At 38.0% G+C, this 20,729-nt stretch overlaps 1 protein-coding gene across 1 annotated transcript in view; it reads left to right on the plus strand.

Annotated features, from left to right (window-relative positions):
• NUBPL (nucleotide binding protein like) overlaps positions 1-20,729 on the plus strand; it is a 367,758-nt gene that overhangs the window by 58,290 nt on the left and 288,739 nt on the right. The gene's annotated exons all lie outside the window — the stretch shown is intronic.

Below are 20,729 nucleotides of genomic sequence, written 5' to 3' on the forward strand. Positions count from 1 at the left end.
GATAATATATATTAATATATTACATAATCTATTATTATATGATAGTTATATATTACATACAGTTGATATATTAAATATATAGATAATTCATAGAGAGATAATATATATTGGATAATAAGAATAATCTTTTGTATAGAGAATTAAGAAGGAATTAATGCTCTAAAAGTTTTCTAGTTATATCTGAGATAGATATTGAGATTCAACAACAGGAATTGTTTCAAATTCTAAATCCTTGGCTTTAATTAGTTTGTTTTTATATTAGGAGTCAGGCTTTGTATTCAGCTTTCAGATTTATCTTTAAGTATTGTGCATAGATGTTTACTAAGCATTTTCAGATTTATACATATTTATAAATGAAAAGCTTACTTATTTATTCTTTTTGTGTCTGGATTTTATTTATTTCTTACTCATCAAAAAGAAAATGATCATTTATTAGAATTCAGACTTTTAAAAGACCATTCCAAAATCAAACAAGGTTACAGTGAGGAAAGCATTTTTTCAATTCTTTGTCTAAAAAAGCAGGTCTATACAATACTATTCAGAGTGCTCAGTTTGACAAGATATATTATTATAAGCAATCAAAACAAAATTGTCTTGCATAAAATCAATGAAATCAACAAATATTTAATGAGTGTCTATAGTGTACCAGGACCTGAGTAGTCACTGTGAGGGCAAGGGAGAAGTATACAGTAGTGTGTAATCCTTGCCCTGTAGTAGCTTACAGCCTAACAGGGGAGATAAAACGTAAGGGTGTGGGAGAAGGGACCTAGGACACTGACATGTATGGACCACCTACTGTGTCCTAGAAATTGTGCTAGGTGCTTCCATATAAATTTTCTCATGCACAGCTGAGCTCAGTATCATCGCCCAAATTCCTTAGTATTTTCATTCTTACTCTGCACCCATCATACAGCCTTCAGGTCATTCTCAGTCCCGACCTCCCTTCCTCACTTCCCACATCCAGTCATCACTAAATTCTGTACCTGGACCCTTCCAATTGCCTTCTGACTGGTTTCATTGCCTCTGTTCTCTTATTAGCCCATCCTCTTTCCACGTTGTGGACACATTTGCTCTAAAATGCAAATATGATTAGATTAATTACAACTCTTTTGGGATGAAAGTAACAGAATCTATCTAAGATAACCTAAGCAAGGGGGGTAATTTATTATTATGATTGCAGCAGTGACTCTTGGGGACCAAGGGCAGGATGCAGCTTGGTTAGATGAACAGAATGGACCGTGACTGTAGTCCTTTCTTTTTATCTCTTGTCTTTGCTTCTATATATCTACTTCATTTCTTACTACAGATCAGCTCTTAATTGTTTCTGGTCTACATGGCAGAAAAGGACAGCTAGACTGAGCATGGACTATCTCAGTTTCCATTCTAAATTCCTCAGGGAAAGAACTCATTCGGCCAGCTTGGGTCAGGTGTTACCCTTGGATCAATCACCAATGGCAGTCAGGGTTACCTTGTAAGGACACGGTAATTGTAACCATGTTGTTGGAAGGGAGAAGAAGTTCTCAGAAAAAGGATTACTAGGCAGATATAAATCAAGAGATGTTTCTTGGAGAGGCTGAGCATTTGAGTTGACTAGACTACAGCAGTCCCCAACCTTTTTGGCACCAGGGACTGGTTTAGTGGAAGACAATTTTTCCGCTAACAGGGTGGGAAGCGGTGGGGGGAGGGATGGTTCAGGCGGTAATGCGAGCAATGGGGAGTGATGGGGAGTGGCAGATGAAGCTTCCCTCGGCTGCCACTCACCTCTTGCTGTGTGGCCCGATTCCTAACAGGCCGCGGATGGGTACCGGGGCTTGGGCACCCCTGGACTAGAGCATATGATTGAGTTAGGGGTAAAAAGAAATAAGGTTGCAAAGATGATAGTTTGGGCCAAATTTTCAAGAACCTTTATGTGAAGCTGAAAAATTTGAACTTTATCCTACAGGCATTGGGGTGTTATTGCAGTTTTTTATTTATTTAAAAAAATTTTTTTTAAACAACACAACTATTATTACTATTTTTTATAAATTTATTTATTTATTTTTGTCTGTGTTGTGTCTTTGTTGCTGCGTGGGCTTTCTTTAGTTGTGGTGAGCAAGGGCTACTCTTTGTTGCGGTGCACAGGCTTCTCATTGTGGTGGCTTCTCTTGTTGTGGAGCATGGGGCTCTAGGCGCTCGGCCTTCAGTAGTTGTGGCTCGCGGGCTTCGCTGCTCCGTGGCATGTGGGATCCTCCTGGGCCAGGGCTTGAACCCGTGTCCCCTGCATTGACAGGCCCATTCGTAACCACTGCACCACCAGGGAAGTCCCTATTGCAATTTTTTAAAGGGAGTGACATGATGAAGCAGTATTTAGGATAATTAATCTACAAGTAGGTTAGTGGATTAGAATTGGGAGAAACTGGAGCAGAGCCCATTTAGGAAGGTGTTGCAGGAGTCAGATATGATGAAAAGGGCATTGGAAGAATGTGAGTCGATAGTTGAGAAGACACAGATTACTTGAACGTAGGGGTGAGTTTTAGTTTTTTTAATCTTTGTGAAATTTTTGATTACTATACTGCTATGGAACACACAAAAAAAAACCCAGACCACATATGTCATAGTTCATAGGGCTGAATCATGTAGTTCTGACAACTCTATCATGTTTCTGGCAGTTTCAAAATTTCTTTCCTCTGGGAGATAAGAGTCAGGTTTTTTTTACCCCTCTCTCTCACCATCCCTGCCCCAGCCTACCATGTATTGGGAGGATATTACTAGAAATAAAAATGAAGCTGTAAAACTCTGGGGGCTAGTAGTGCAGAGAGGTAGGGTAAGTGGGGAAAAAAAAATGAACTGTTTTCAAAATTGGAGTTCCTATAAGAAGGAGAAAGCTAATATCATTAACTAAGAGTACTGGACAGTGAGTCATTTTTAAAGAATTTCTATAAGGTCTCCATAGCACTTTCTGTTTAGAGTTTATTTTAGCATCTATCACACTGCATTATGGTTATCTGTCCATGTGGCCACCTCCACACTGGCTGTCAACTTCCCGAAGGCAGACACTCTTGCTATGAATCTTTACATCCATGGTGCTTGACACAGCACTTGACTTACCTAGAAACCCAACAAATGTTGAGTCTACCCTCTTCAGCTATAGGCTTTTAAGGGTAGGGTCTGTGCTTCTTCATATACCCTATAAAGCACTTGAAAGGTGTAACTGAACATAAATTACTAACACATGAACTACCAACCTGATTCTTTTGAAATTTTATGAAAAGAATTGGGACCAAAAGGGTACAAGAGAAGAACAAGAGGGCTAGGGTTGGGTGAAAAGTGTTCTAGGGGCTTGTTCAAAAAGAAGCAAGGAACTACCTGGGATGTGTGAGGACGTGGGAGAGAATACAGGGGACTTTAAGAGGTGTTGAAGTGAATCGTGAGTTCTCTTCTTGGTATTTGAACAGCACAAGTAAAGGACTTGCCTTGTTTTTGAACTCCTTTTTGTCTTTGGATTGTGTTCTTTCGATGACATGGTTCTGGAATAGGCTACCTAGGTCACAGCTACCTAAGTTTTATATTTCTTTAGTTTAATCTGTGAAAGAAAGGAGAAGAAAAAAGAGAGCTAGAGAGAGAAGACAGTGAGGTCTAGAGGAAGGAAGGAATGAAGAGGCACATTAATGTCAGATTTCATAAAGGAGATCTGTGAATGTAAACCATGTACCTTGATTTCCATTTTGAAACCACTACAGTTCATCTGAATTATGTATTAATTTTATCTGAAATTAGTGACATCATTTCCACTCAGATATAAGGGTCTGAGTGAGCTTCAGTGAGAATTAAAAGCATTAGGAGAAACTTTTTTGGCATTAAGAAATTCGGCTGATCTTTTATTATAAATGAAATAAACATTGAATAGTAATTCTTATTAAAGAAAAGAAGTATTTAATGTCTTAAAAATACTTCAATTATTAGCTTTCAAAATAAGTTATTTTGTAGTAGAGACCAAAACTCTTTTTTTCCCCAGGGAAATGTCCTTCTTAAAATCCAGTATTTTTATATAGGAGCATCATTCTTGGAATCAATAAAAATATTTTTTTCCTCAATGACATATTTAGATATTGAGATAATGTAGTATATTATATTGGGCTATACCCTGAGGAATTTTAAAATGGAACATCAAAAACATTCAAAGTTCAGTAAAAATTAAATGAATTTCAGGAATGAATTAGTTTTTAGCATCATGTATAACTACTACTGTTATGTAATATAATCCTGAATGAATAAATTGTAAGTGTGCATGAATGAGCTAGAAACTTATCTTAAGGTTTCTTGAGGCTTTTTCACATTTAAAAAATCAGGCTATTGATTACAGAATCAAAGAATTTTAAAACAGAAAGGGACATTTGAGATGATCTTGTTCAACCCTCTCATTTTCTAGATGATTAAAATGTACTATTTAGATAGCAGCAAATTATAAAGCCTTCAACAAAGGTTCTCTATTCGGACAACTACTCTGGCCTAACCATTCCTTCACCAAAAAAGAACAAAAGCGACAACATTGAAGAATTTCTGGCATTCATAACATCCCTTCCTGCTGAGCTAACAAAACCTTGAACCAGCAAGGCAGTTGTCTGTTTAAATTGAACTTGCATCTATGTTGTAAGGGTGGATATAAAGACACTAGGTGACAACACTTGAGCAGTTGTGGTGGCTAGAAAAGAATCATTCTTATCCTCATGAAATAAACGCTTGTTACCAGGTGGTTCTAGAGGGACTGCTTTTAGTGGAACCATCGTTGTCAGATTAATTTGGATGTGGCAAGATCTACAGCAGAACAGGCTGGTGTGCCCCACTGACTCATCTATATACATAGAAATAAGATGCATGCTTCTCTCATGAAATAAATGAGTGAAGACAGTTTTATGAGCAAAGTAGTCTTCAAATATCTGCTAAGGCATGACTTCCTCATTCCCTAACCCTGTCACTGGAATTAGTCAAGCACAATTGCAATTATTCATTTACATGTCTTTCTAGAATACTAGAAATAAATTCCTTGAGGGTAAGAATAGTCTTACTCCTCTTTGTATATCAAACACCTAGCACGTAGCAGAATATTACATAATTTTTTTGTAATTGAATGTTATGTTGTTATTTATTGGTCTTGCAGAGCCTCAGCATCTACATTTGGATGAGGATATTTGAAGCAAATTTTAAAACAGTAATAATAATGAGATTAACATTTTAAAAGTGTCTTTAATGGTCAAGGCTTTGTGAAACATACAAAGTTGAATATGACATGGACTCTCCTTCAGAGGGTCTCATAAGATAGGGAAGTATGTTAGTGTACTAGGGCTGCCATAACAAAAACCCACAGACAGGGTGGCTTAAACAACAGAATACTTATTTTCTCACAGTTCTGTAGGCTAGAAGTCTAAGATCAAGGTGTTAGCAGGCTTGGTTTCTTCTGACACCTCTCTCCTTGCCTTGCAGATGGTGGCCTTCTTCCTGTGTCCTCACATGGTCTTTCTTCTGTGTGTGCTCATCTCTTTGTGTGTCCAAATTTTCTCTTCTTATAAGGACACCAGTCAGGTTGGATTAGGACCCACCCTAACGGCCTCATTTTAACTTAATCACACTTTAAAGGCCCTATCTCTAAATACAGTCACATTCTGAGGTACTGGGAGTTAGGGCTTCAACATATGAATTTTGGGGAGACACAGTTCAGCTCACAACAGGAAGAAAAAGATAACAAATTGTTTTAACACCAGTCGACTCTGATGAGAGGGATCTGGGAAGATATCCTGGAGGAAGGAGACTCTGACGGGATGTCAGCAAGGAGAATGGAAGTCAGAGTACCATTGATAATTAGACAGGACAATCTCCTCTTATTGACTATGGAGTGACTTGGTGAGGGATGCGAAATCTAGTTAAACTGGTCGATCCTTTCTGACACACAGTTGGTGTTCCAACAATCTGATCCTGATTCTCCTTAATACATTCCATCATCCTTTTAAGTTGACCACCTGCTTGGCAGAGTTGAACTATAATATTGACGGATCAGGCAGAGTTCTTTCCCCCCTCCAGTTTTATTGAGATATTATTGACATACAGCATGTATAAGTAGGCAGAGTTTTTGTCTTTAAATCCGGTAAGCCTAACTGGTACCCGTTATTAGAAACAAATCTGGTAAACTGTGTGTTACAAATAAATGGCTCAGAACACCCACCTTTGCGGTAGAAATCTGAGATGGAAGTTTGAGACTTGAGTGGCGTCTGGAATAATCAAGACATTCTCTTGAAGCTGTTCTACAAAAATCAATATGGATTTTTGAATATATCATTTGGAAAGCCATTGTCTAACTGGGTGAGCATGAACTACACTTATTTACATCTTTTAAGACAAAATATCCTCCATGAATACACAGTGCAGCAGTTTATTAGCACCAGCTTTGCAATTAGACTCTCCTGGTTCGAGTCCTGATTCTGCCAGCTCCTATCCTATGTTACTTATCCTCAGGCAAATGGCTTGTTGTAAGTCTCAGTTTCCTTTGTTGTCTGTAAAATAGTGATTCATGCCTTACTTATTTTTGTGTTCTCTGGCAAGATACTTAACCATTTGACAATTCACTCATCTGTGGAATAAAAACTGTGGTAATAGCTACAGTACCTGGCATGTAGTAGGCATTCAGTAGATGTTAATCATCATTAATATGGCACCGGGTTAGCTGTGCTTAATAAACATTTGTTAAGTAACTGAATGACACTAATCCCAAGAAGTAAGAAACTGATAGTGTTCTATAACTATGCATTCATCCAAAATTGTATGGTGAAGGACCACTGGTAGGGAACAGTGGCTTTTGCTAATAATGTGCTAGCAAAGACTTGGAAATAAGTTTCTGATGACTTCCTAAAATGTGTGCCGTGGAACCCCTTTTCCAGTAAGTAAAGGTTGCTTTTTGAGGGGGAAAAAAATCCCTGGAGAAATCCAATAGCTCCAGGAGGCCATAAAATTCTTGCTTTATTTTGACTTGGCACAGAATGAAGGGCACATACCTTGTTCTGAGCTGAAGAAGGTGCAATGAAGTTTTTATTTCATGTTTCTTTTTTGTCGTTGGTGTATAGGAGGGTCTACTGGTGCCCACCCAACATCCCTTCCCCCTTCTTCCTTGCCAGCAGAGTCCTGATTTTGTTTTGGTATCTACTCCTCATCCTCTTGACACAGGTAAACCCTGAATGATCTGAGTCAATTATAACAATCCCCTCCCACCCCCGCACAAAGTCTGATTTAGGAAGGAGCATGAGACATAATTCTGACCAATGAGGAATGAGGGGAAATCTGCCACCTGGGAAAGGTTTCCTTACTCTTAAAAAGAGGCACACAGGATGAAGCACCCTCTTTTTCTGCTGCACATTGCCATGTCGGGTTGGAAGGTTTGGAATTGTGGCAACCATCTTATAAGCTAGCTATCAACATGTAAACACATTTTCTCCTTAGAATCAATGAGATTCAATCTATGGCAGAATCTTAAGCATCGGTGTGAAATGACTTCTTTTTTATCTCATGTGAAGTTTGTTGTTATCTGGTGATTACAGTCTAGAGTTTTAGACTTTTGGTCCAGTGTATTCAAATATACTGAAAAATTTTAGAGATAAGAAATATATATAGTGTTGCTTACTTTAAATCTATCACTTTTTATTCTTATTTCCAGAAATATCCTCAATCAACCACTTACTTTTTAAATAGCTTTATTGAGACATAATTCACATACTGTACAGTTTACCAATTTAAACTATAGAATTCAATGGTTTTTAGTATATTCACAGAGTAATACGTCCATCACCACAATCAATTTTAGAACATTTTCATTACCCCAAAAGAAACCTCATAACCATTAGCAGTCATTCCCAATTTCTATCCAAACCCCCCAAACTTAGGCAACCACTAACTTACTTTCCATTTCTATGAGTTTATTCAAAATTTCATTCTTTTTTCTGGCTGAGTAGTAATTCATTATATGTATGTATATATATATATATATATATGTGTGTGTGTGTGTGTGTGTGTGTGTACCACATCTTCTTTATCCATTCATCTGTTGATGGACATTTAGGTTGCTTCCATATCTTGCCTATTGTAAATAATGCTGCTATAAACATCGGGGTGTATGTATCTTTTTGAATCAGTGCTTTTGTTTTCTTCAGATGTATACCCAGGAGTGGAATTGCTGGGTCATATGGTAGCTCTAGTTTTAGTTTTTTGAGGAACCTCCATACTGTTTTCCATAGTGGCTGCACCAATTTACATTCCCACCAGCAGTGTACAAGGGTTCCCTTTTCTCCACATCTTTGCCACCTTGTATTATTGAATATTTGTGGTCTTTTTGATGATAACCATTCTGACATGTGTGCAGTGATATCTCATTGTGGTTTTGATTTGCATTTGTCTGATGATTATCATTTTGGGGTTGTTTATTGCTAGTGTGGAGAAATACAACTGATTTTTGTATCCTGCAATCTTATGAATTGTTTTATCAGCTCTAGCAGTTCTTAGTAGATTCATTAGGATTTCCTATGTATGAGATCATATCATCTGCAAATAGAGATAGTTTTGCTTTTTACTTTCCAATCTGGATGATTTTTCATTTACTTGGCTACCTGCCCTGGCTAGAACCTCCAGGAAATGTTGAGTAGAACTGGTGGGAGTGGATATCTTTGTCTTTCTCCTGGTCTTAGGGAAAAAGCGTTCTGTCTTTCACTATTAAGTAAGATGTTAGCTCTGGGTTTTTCATAGATGCCCTTCATCAGGGTGCCTTGGAAGAGTAGCGACAGAAAGGAAGAAATGGAAAAATAGATGTTGGTGGGTCTCACATTGAAGGTCTTGGGCCTTGCCTTTTGGACAAAGCCCCAAGGAGAGGGTATACCCCATGACTATTTGAGACAGGCAAGAATAGAGCCTATGCCATGCTCCATACAGGCGGAATTAGGATTTGAGATAGAAACTAATTTAAGTTGTAGGAAAATAAAGTTATATTTCTTGCTCACTGAAATTGTAAACTGACTCATAATCACTGTACTATTATTAATCAAAAAGTAGCCTTTATATAGGATCTTTTTCACTCATAGCTAGTAATGAGCATATACAATAAATAATTTCAAGTAATGTACTTTTTTTGGATGTCAGTCCTGTTCAATATGAATCAGTCCAGTGCCTTAGTGAATAAAATTTTAAAAAACTGGAACATTTTTAGGAATTAGCATTGAGTTCTTAGGGAGTCTTTTGTGGATATAGCAGGGTATCTTTAATTGATTTGGAGTCAGAGAATAATACTGTTATAGAAAAGACAATCCCCTTTTACACAGAAATCAATGACACTTTAGCATGTAAAAGCTGTTGGAATGCTGACTGAAGATTTGAATTTTGAAACATTCCCTTTTACACATTCCAAGGAAACATGTATTCATCTGTATAAAATTAAAAATTATACTTTCTTATTTGTAGGACTGTTGTGTAATCAGAAGCAGGATTTCATGCAAAATGTGGACATACATTATAATTTTCCTAGCAAGATAATTACTATACTGCATTTTAATGAAAGGAAAAATTCATCTAAGTTCTAGAATTTGGCACTAGAATTCAAAATAAAAAATACTTGAAATACTCTTTTTTTCCCACTCTTTTCAAATATTTACTCAGTTTAAGAAGCCTACATTATCATATCCATTTGAGTGCTTACTTCATTTCTCCTTCTTGAAAAGTTAGAAGAGCATTGATATTGCGTGTTGTTCTTTATCCTGGATGCACATTAGAATTAACTGGGTTTGCTTTTATTTTATTTTATTTTACTTTATTTTATTTGCTTTTGGCTGCGTTGGGTCTTTGTTGCTGCATGTGGGCTTTCTCTAGTTGCGGTGAGCAGGGGCTACTCTTAGTTGTGGTGCATGGGCTTCTCATTGCTGTGGCTTCTCTTATTGTGGAGCACGGGGTCTAGGTGTGTGGGTTTCAGTAGTTGTGTCATGCGGGCTCAGTAGTTGTGGCTCGTGGGCTCTAGAGCACAGGCTCAGTAGTTGTGGTGCATGGGCTTAGTTGCTCCATGGCATGTGAGATCTTCCAAGACCAGGGCTCGAACCCGTGTCCCCTGCATTGGCAGGTGGATTCTTAACCACTGTGCCACCAGGGAAGACCCTAACTGGGTTTGCTTTCAAAAAGTAACAACATCTGGGCATCCCTGGGAGTGAGAGTTTGTCACTGGTATTCATGAAAAGCTCCCCAGTGATTTTAATGTACAGCTTGGGTTGAGCCTTGCTTTAAATGATCACCAAAACTGGTGAATTTTATGGTATGTAAATTATACCACAATAAAATTGTTTAAAACGATGATTACCAGCAGGTATCTAAAACTTCACCAAAATAAAGTGTCATACCCATATGAATATCAGGTGCCAACAGTACCAGTTTACCTAGGACTGGCCCCACATGTGGGACTTTTGGTGCTAAACCTGGGAGAATCTGAGCACACTGGAAGAGTTGGTCACTCTATAATATGGAAGAGATGGCCTTCCTGGATGAGGAGGGCCCTTTCCTCTCCTTAGCTCAGGTTATTTGAGGAGAGACAGAGACGGGCTAGTTTCTTGCTCTTCTAGGAGACACGTGTTGTTGCTGCTTCTCTACCACACACCCACTCATATTCATCTTCTTTTCTGGCTTCAAACCCCACCATCTCATTGAAATTACCCTCTTAAAAATGACCAATGACTTCTTTGTCTCCGAATCCAATGCTCATTCCTCCCTTCTTCCTTGCTTTCTGTGGCATAGTGTCATCTGCTTTTCCTATTTCTCTTCAAACTATTCCCATTTCCTTTGCTGGCTTCATTTCTTCTTGCTCGTCTCCTAGAACCATTTTTCATGGTTCTGTTTTTGGCTCTCTTTTCTTGCCTATACAGGCTCATGATTCCACCTGTTCTTTTCTGCATATATTATTTGTTGTCAGTAGCTGTTATTATGACCGGGGCACCCACTCCCCCTCAATACCCATGGCCTTGTTGAGGTAACAGTAGAGATAGATCTGGCTTGTAGAATCTTAGAAAACTTCATTGTTTTCATGATGAGTCCTGACATTGTGGGGGCCAGGGGTGTGATGTGACATCTAAGACAGATTCACAGGAATTAACTTTGACAAAGGTTTGTATTTCCTGCCTCAATAAACTGCAAACCCCATGAGGTACTCTCTATTATATCCTAGCATTTAGCAAAGTGCCTGGCACATAGTAGGTGCTAAAAAATAGAGTAACACATCTTCAACATCAACACATTTTCATTCACTTCTCAGTTCAGCCTCTCACATCATAAGTCATAAGACATAAGTCACGTGCCAAAATGAGTAGAAGGGGGTGGGAAGAACATGATTGTAGGTTAAGATGTTTTTCCTGTTTTCTTGAGTCCTCTCAGGATATTATGACATATAGCTTCCACCCGTGAGCCCTGGAAAGGTTCCTGGATGGTTCTAAATACTTTAGAGATGAAGCTATTGCCATTCTAATTCCTGCCAAACCACAAGATTCCATAAATCATAACAATAGTATCTAAGTGTATCCTAGTTCCAAAAGAACTATGTATTATTCTAAGTAAAAGGGAATGCAGGGAAGAGTCTGTAAGGCACCTAGAAGGAAGAGAGTCAAAGGGGAGAAGCTTGACATCATGTTTCTACTTCTGTCTGAGAAGATGGTGGACAGATCACCAGGCAGAAGGATTACTGTTCCCTTCAGATGTCTCTCTATGGGGTTAAGGAGTGCATGGGGCTATCACAGCTTTGACATTGTTCAGCTAATTCTCCTAGCTCTGATTCTGTGATAAGCAAGAAGGAGTCAGATATTCTAGCTACCTATGTACACTTTTCTAAATAAAGTGAGCCCTACAGTTGAGCTGAAAGTGGTTTCTCATTTTAAAATTAAAATTCTGACCTTACATCAGTCTGTTTTTTAGCATGCGTTAGTTGTCCCAAACACAGTCAGCTTTGGAGACACTGACAAAATAGCATTTCTTTCGATCTGAAAAACCAGAGCTCATACTGGGGAATGTAGTAGCTAAATCAAAAAGATATTACCCTGTGAACAGTAAGCTGACCCCTTAGATCATGTTCTGGCTCTCCTGTTTCTAACTCCAAAATCTCTATTTCACTTCTCTAGCTCTAACTTCTCTTGAGTTTTAGTTATCTGGGCATCTCCATCTGGATATCCCAGGTCCATCTCAAACTCATCACTAAATGCAAATTAATCATCTCAAACTCCCAGTTTCACATTTCTGCTTTGGATTTCTCCCTAGGACCTCTAGCCTCCAGAGCACTTACTTGTTTTATCCACTGACTTCCTCTACCAGAATGTAAGCTCCATGAGGGTAGGAACTTCTATAAATTTTGTTCACTGCTGTTTCCCCATTGTCTACAATAGTGCTTGGTGTGTGGTGGGTATTCAATGGATATTTGTTAAATAAATATTTACCCAGACTTACTCCTGTCCTAATGACTAATGCCATGACTAATGCCATCACTGGTTTTTATAGCACTATGATTTTCCAGTTTATCCAGGCTCAAATCCTTGTAGTTGTTTTTTAGTCCTTTTTAACTCTTCCCTATCCTCCTCCTATACCCACTTTAATAAACAACTGCTTACAATGTTGTTTCCAAATATCTTTTAGGGTAATGTCATCCTTTCTAATCTCATTACCACTGTTATAAATTAGGTACTTGAAAACTCTAACTGGGACTATGAAATAGAAGCTACTAAGTATCATGTTCTCTAGGTTTTTGTTACTTTAATTAATCCTACCTATCACTGCCAGATCAATCTTACTTGGAGCTCAGCTCTCATTATGTCACTCCCTTACTTAAGGCTCAGTACTGTTTAAATACAGAATCCTCAGTCTGGCATTTGGAAGTGCTGTGATATGACCCCAACCTGTCACTTCAGTTTTATCTCCCACTTTTCCTTTACAGATTCCTTATGGTATAAACAAACTGGGCCACTTGTTCTTTGACTACTCCTTGAACTTTCCTACTTCTGTACCTTTCTCCATATAGTACCTTCTTCGGGAATGTTCATTACCAAGTATTTCTTGTGGTATTTGCTTTTGTGCAGATAAATAATAGCCATATTCTGCCATCTTTTGATTCATCAGTTTTGAAAACTGACTTATTACGGTAGATGAGGATTTAGCTCTTTCACACCATCACATTTCACCTCTGTGCCAGATGTCTCCTGTTTGCCCCTCCAGTTCCACCATCCACCTGCTCTCTGTCCCAAGAATCTCACCTGTGTGGATCACATCTATGGCTCCCATACTCTCTGGCTTCTTGTTGGGTTTGGTCAGTGGGGAGCAGATAGGAAGTATGAGGGAGGGAAGTGAGAGAGGCTAACCCTAACTTTACCCTAACTCCCTCCCAGTGACAAAGGTCATTGTTTCATTCAAAGGAGCCTTACACCTTTCTTCTTTTGGGTTTTGGCCACTGCTCCCTTCCTTCCTCCTTTGGGCCTAGGGGGTCCAATACTGTGATTCTCTTACATACTGCCCACATCTTTGTAAATAATCCCTTTGTAAACACACTCTTTTGGTTTATCCTAATTTGAGGGTACCATCTACTTCCTGTTGGGATCTGACTGACAGCTATACTCTCCTTCTATCCTCCCAATTTAGTTATATTAAAATTTTTGGTTAATTCAAAATTTGTTTAAAATAATATGATATTTCAAATACCATAGTGTTTCCTAAGTATATTTTCTTTCTGGCACAGTCTTTTATTTTTCCACTAGTTGGTTAATATTTCATTTTTTTATTTCTTAGGTTTTTAAAAAATTTTTGCTAATTTTTTTCTAGGAAGATGGTTGAACACATTAGGCACTCTATAAATTCTATTTCTTCCTGGAAACCTCCTTCTTGGGCCCTACCTTCTTTCTGTTTAATCATGTCTAGGAATTGTCTAGGCTGGCTATCAATACCTCTAGAATCCTATGACATTCTTGGTTTACTTCTTTGTTCTGCTGAAGCACATACTCTAGTAGTGTCCTAAGAAATGATACATGGGAAGTGAACTTCTTGAAGACTTGAATATCTAAAAAGAGTCTAGTTGGGTACAGAATACTAGCTTGAAAATGGCTTTTATCTCAGAATTTTGAATTGCTTTATTTTCTTCTAATTTCTTTGGTTTCTGTTGAGAAGTGTAGTGTCCTTCTAATTTCCTAACTTCTGAATGTACCTTTAAGAAGTGTTTAGAAGATGTGTCTTTGTGTTGGTCTTTTGATGTTTTCACTGTGGTTGGCCTTTGATATATCCTTTCAGTCTGGAAATCTGTATCCTTCAGTTCTTGACATTTTCCTTGCATTATTATAGAAGACACTCTTAGTTGCCTGGTCAACAGACATTCTCCCGATATTCCTTGCTAACAGAACTCTGATTTTATCCAGACAATGTGCCCAGTCCCAGAGCACAAATACATAATGAATGTTAAAGCTAGCCATGGTAATCCCATTCCCATTTGCCAGATACTTGTTTTTCCAGTTTAACTTTGTAACTAATGGTGGCCATGTAATGCTTTTCTGGTTAGTGAAATAAAAGAAGTCTGCTGGGGGAAGGAGAGTTTCAGGGGATGGTTTTATTTTCTGATATGAGTCAGATGCATGGAAAGGGTTCATTGTGTTGCCTCTTTTTCCCTGCTTTGGATGTACTTGTGAAAGGGCATGTTGTCACTTTAAAATTGTAATATAGCCATCTTGCTATGTAGAGGAAACAAACTTAAGGATAAAATGCCAAAATACTGGGCTTCCCTGGTGGCGCAGTGGTTGAGAATCTGCCTGACAATGCAGGGGACACGGGCTCAGAGCCCTGGTCTGGGAAGATCCCACATGCCACGGAGCAACTGGGCCCATGAGCCACAACTACTGAGCCTGCGCGTCTGGAGCCTGTGCTCCGCAACAAGAGAGGCCGCGACAGTGAGAGGCCCACGCACCGCGATGAGGAGTGGCCCCCGCTCGCCACAAGTAGAGAAAGCCCTCGCACAGAAACGAAGACCCAACACAGACAAAAATAAATTAATTAAAAAAAAAAAAGCCAAAATACTGAGATACGGCAGAGTTGATTGAGTCAAAGCCCCAAACGTGGAACAGCCTACCTCCGGACCTCGTGTTATATGAGATAATTAAACCCTTTTATTATTTTTGCTGTTTTTGCTTGGCTATTTTGTCAACTGCAACCAAATGACTTCTAACTGAAGCATAGTTCGTTGACAAAATTTTCCCCTTAATTTTCTCTGTTCCCCTTTTGGAACTCCTATTAGTTGGGGCTCTTAGATAAATTTTCTTACCTCTTTCTCCCTTTTTTTTTCCCCATCCTTTTCTCACTGTTCTAATATTCTGGGAAATTTCCTCAGTTTTAGCTTTCAACCATTCTACTGAATTGTTTATTTTGGCTCTCCAATTTCTAATTGCCGAGATCTCTTCTTTGATAGTTCTTAAGAAATACATCTTGTTTTCATGGATGTAACATTCTCTTTTAAATCTGAGACTGTTAATTATTGTTTTGAAAAGTTTTCTTCTGCTACCTGCATTGTCTCTATTTCTTCTGAGTTACTCTTTTCTGTTTTTTTTGTTTGTTTGTTTGTTTTTTGTTATTTGTTTTTTAAGGTTGGAGGCTTTCTTCAATTGTCAGGTGATATAAAGTTGTCTCTTTATTTTTGCAAAAGGTCCTAGAGAGTTGATTGGAAGTTTTATGTATGTGAGTGGACTACTTTGTAGGGTGGTTAGGTAGCAAGTAAGCTTTTTTTTTTTTTTTTTTTTTGAAACTCCAAAAGAGCAGCATCTGTAGATATTTTCTTTTAGGATTTTAATTTCTCCAAAAAAGAATCCTCAAAGAGGTATACGGATACCTGCAAGCATTCTAGAAGCAGGGATAGTGGTGGTAAAAGTGATTATGGGTCCCACAATTAGACTTTTGCTTAATCCTTCTCAGTGATGTGCTGGCAAATAATAGCAACTAACTCTCTGAAAGAAGAAAAAGCCCTGATTTGTAACAACCCAATATCTGTGGTATAAATATTCCCACCATGTCCAATTTCAGGCTATTAACATGATGTCACTGAATGCAGAGTTGGGAAGACATGCACAGTAGTTCATCATTGTATAGTATTTCTATCATGCAGATACAATAGATATAAATAATCTCAAGAGTATAAATAGTAAAATGTAGGAAAAATAATTAGGAAGTTATAGCCTTTGAGTGTATATTATGTCTGTTTTTGATACAATTTATTTAGTCGTAAGCTTATATAGTTTAATTTTTTTTTAATGGCTGTGTTTAACAACCGACTTACAAAATTCCTGAAAATTTAGCAGTTCCTATGAGCTAGTACAAATTAACTCTGGAGCATTGCTGCTGTTTCCAGCCGCAGTCCATCACCCTTCACTGTGTCTGGTCTTTCTGACTCTGGAGTCTATTGTTGATTTTCTTCTGACAAAATAGTTCTGGTATTCTGCAAGGGGGTGGTGGAGGATAAAGAGTGATGGCCTAAGTGAGTAAACCTAGGGATCTTCAGCTTGTTGTGCAGACTTGCAACAAATTCCTATATTTTCAGTTTCATACCTAACTCTTGCTTTCCATGGTAACTGATGCCACAAAGTCTTAAGCTCTCTTTGGCTCTGCCAGTACAATAAGCTTCTCTGCAGGCACTTAACAGCAGTGCCTCTGCCCTCCTGGGTCCGTTGCTTCTGTTCTATCTGCTTCCTATCTTCTGAGACTTTGACATCACTTGTTGGTTATTATCTTCTCTCCCATTTTCTTTGTCCTTGTGGGTTTATAAATTTTATATTTCCTTTTCCCATTAGTGAGAGCAAATAAATGTGTTCAGCTAGATATGCTTAACTGGAAAGATAGCTCAATAAGTACTGCATTTAAAAATTGTTGAATTGACTTAAGATTCCTGGATGCTTGTAGTAGCAACTAAACTCTTGTCAGTTAACAGCAACTTATCACTAACCACTGATTTATTTAGTGTAGTATTGTGTTCTAGACCCTTAGATATCCATTTTGATTTTTCCTCTACATGCTTTTTTTAAATAAAATTTTTATTTTAGAATAATTTTAGGTTTACAGAAAGTTGTGAAGATTGTACAGAATGTTTTCACATTCCCCACATTCACTTTTCCTTATTATAAATATCTTACCTTAATGTGTTACACTGGTCACAATTAATGAACCAATATGGATACATCATTATTAATTAACGTCCATACTTTATTCAGGTCTCTTAAGTTTTTTACCTACTGTCCTTTTTGTTCCAGGATCCTATCTAGGCTACTACATTAAATTTAATCATCATGTCTCCTTGGCTGTGACAGTTTCTCACACTTTCCTTGCTTTTGATGACCTTCACAATTTTGAGGAGTACTGATTAGGTATTTTATAGAACGTCCCTCAACTGGAATTTCTCTGTTTTGCTCATGATTAGACTGGGGTTGTGGGTTTTGGGGAGGAAGACCATGGAGATATAATGCCATTTTCATCGCATCATATCAAGGGTACTGCAATATTGCAACATAATTCTGATGCTAACCACCTGTATTTAGCACAGACTCCAGATTAAGGGCACAGTCAACAAGACTGTTCACGTTTCAGATGCCAGTTTGGGGTTTCCCTGCCCACCTGCACTTCTGATCAAACGGCTACAAATTCAGGGGTTCCCACAAACCCCTGAATTAGCAGGTTTGCTAATTCACTGAAACAACTCACATAACTCGGGAAAGAGGTATGTTTATGATTACAGCTTTATTATAAAGGATACAAATCAGGACCAGCCAAGTGAAGAGACACATAGGGGGCAGTTTGGGAGGATCTCCAACACAGAGTTTCCATGCTCTCTCCCCATGGAATCAGGGTGCATCACCCACCTGGCACATCAATGTGCTCACCAACCAGGAAGCTCTTCTGAGCTTTGGTGTCCTGCATTTATATTGAGATTTCATTACATAGGCATGATTGATTGAATCATTGACCATTTGATTGAACTCAATCTCCAGTGTACCTCCCCTCCATGGATGGGGTCAGGCTGGGCTGATATCACCTGGCTCAAAGCCCCAACCCTCTAATCACATAGTTGGTCTCTCTGGCCTGGCCAGCTTCCATCCTAAGTTATTAGCATAAACTCAGATATGGTCCAAGGGACTCATGAATAAAAGATACCCCTATCACGTGGGAAATTCCAAGGATTTAGAGTCTCCTTCCCAGGAACCAGGGATAAAGGGCCGTCAAGTTCTTTATTATGTAACAGGTACATACGGATCAACATGACCTATCTCTGTTGATGTTGACTTGATCACCTGGCTGAGGTAGTGTTTGTCAGGTTTCGCTACTGTAAATTTTCTCTCCCTCCACCTTTTTTATACTGTACTCTTTTATTGGAGAATAGCATTACTTACATTCTTTTTAAATCATTTTCTTTTATTCCTGACTCCTTGTTTCTACTTTATTTTTGGAAATAATATTACTAGTCAGTGCTCATCCCCATTTTGATTTGATTTTTTTTTTTTTTTTTTTTTTGGCCGCACCATGCAGCATGTGGGGTCTTAGTTCCCTGACCAGGGATGGGACCCCTGTCCCCTGAAATGGAAGCATGGAGTCTTAACCACTGGACCGCCAGGGAAGTCCCCCCATTTTGAGTTGGGTGGGATTACCAAAATCTAGAAACTCTAAATCAGAACCTGCACAGAAGATAAAAGCACAGAAGATAAAAACAGAGCTTTAAGTAAAAATTGCAGTTGCAAAGATCCTGAGTGTTTCTTTTTTGATAACACTCAGAATGCTTGAAGGGATGGAATTATCTCATATGAGATAAAGAAGTGCAGCTCAGGGACCTGTAAGATGAAGCTGTGGAAAAGAGCAAGAGAAAATATGATTTTGACATTATATTTTTGTCTTAATTTTTATTTTGGAGATTTAACACTGGAATTCTGCCTTTGGAAGGCCTGGGGTAGCTTTTTCTTTCTCACCAACATTTTATTATAAAAAATTCAAACGTATAGCAAAGTTGAAAAAATTTTAGAGTGAAATAATTTTACAGTGAAATCTATTCATACCACCTAGGTTTACTATTAACTTTTTACTCTACTTTTTCTGTCACATAGCCATCTATTCATCTGCCTATCCATCTATTAACCCATCTAATTTTTTTGATGCATTTTAAAGTTAATTGCAGTTAACAGTATACTTCTCCCTAAATACTTCATTCAGTATGTGTACCAATAACTAGAGTTCAGTACAGTTTTTAAAATGTGAAATTTACATGTAATGAAATGTGCAAATCTTAAGTGTATATTCACTGACTTTTACACATAGGTATGGGTAGTCCAAACCACTATGACATATGGGACATTACCATCCCTCCAGAAGATTTCCCTCATGCCCCTTTCCAAATAATCTCTGCCCTCACCTCCTCTGGAATCACTGTTCTAATTTTTTCTCCATCATGGATTATTTTTGCCTGTTCTAGAATTTGATATAAATGGAATCATACAGTATGTGCTCTCATGTGTAAGATTTCTTTCACTAGCATAATGTTTTTTAGATTTATCTATGTTGTTTCATGTCTGTTCCTCTTCATTTCTTGTTATTTATAAATATACAATTTAAAAATCCATTCTTCTATTTATGTACATCTGGGCTATTTTCAATTTGGAGCTATTATGAATAAAGCTGTTATGAACACTTGCATTCAATTCTTTGAGGGAAATATGTTTTCATTTTATGCCTAGGAGTGGAGCTGCTGGGTCATAGGATAGTTATATATTTAGGTCTTCTAATGCCAGACTATTTTCCAAAGTGGTTATGCCATTTTAAATTCCCACCAGTAATGTAAGAAAGTTCCAGTTACCCCACAACCTTGTCAATATTTGGTTTTGTCATTCCTTTAAATTTTAACCATTCTAGTGGTGTGTTGTAACTGATATACCATTGTAATTTTAATTTGAATTTCTCTGTTGACTAATAATGTTGAGTACTTTCTTCATGTACTTACTGGCTATTAATGTATCTTCACTTTTTTTTTAATTTAAAAAAATTTTTACTTTTTGGCTGTGTTGGGTCTTTCTTGCTGCGCACGGGCTTTCTCTAGTTGCAGAGAGCGGGGGCTACTCTTCGTTGCAGTGCATGGGCTTCTCATTGTGGTGGCTTCTCTTGTCGCAGAGCACAGGCTCTAGGCACGCAAGCTTCAGTAGTTGCAGCACATGGGCTTAGTTGCTCCGCGGCATGTGGGATCTTCCTGGAGCAGGGATCGAACCCGTGTTCCCTGCATTGGCAGGCGGATTCTTAACCACTGCGCCACCAGGGAAGTCCCTATCTTCACTTTTATGAAACATATTTTCAAACATTTTATCTATTTTTCAATTGAGTTGTCTTTTTATTGTGAATCGTGGGGTTTTGGGGTTTTTTTTTACATTATAGATCAGTTCTGTCACATAGAATTTTCTGCATAGTCCAATATATTTATTGTGAAATGTGGCTACTGCAAATGAGGAAGTGTATTTTTAATTGTATTTAATTTTAATTAGTTTAAATTGAAATAGCTACGTTGGCTAATGACTAGCATATTGGACAGTGCTGTTCTAAAAACTAGTCCTTATCAGATACATGCTTTGTGATTATCTTCTCCCAATCTGTGGCTTGCCTATTCATTTTCTTAATGGTATCTTTTGATGAGGAGAAGTTTTAAATTTTGATCAAGTTTA

This window comes from Balaenoptera musculus, chromosome 2 (assembly GCF_009873245.2).
Source record: "Balaenoptera musculus isolate JJ_BM4_2016_0621 chromosome 2, mBalMus1.pri.v3, whole genome shotgun sequence".
NCBI lineage: Eukaryota > Metazoa > Chordata > Mammalia > Artiodactyla > Balaenopteridae > Balaenoptera > Balaenoptera musculus.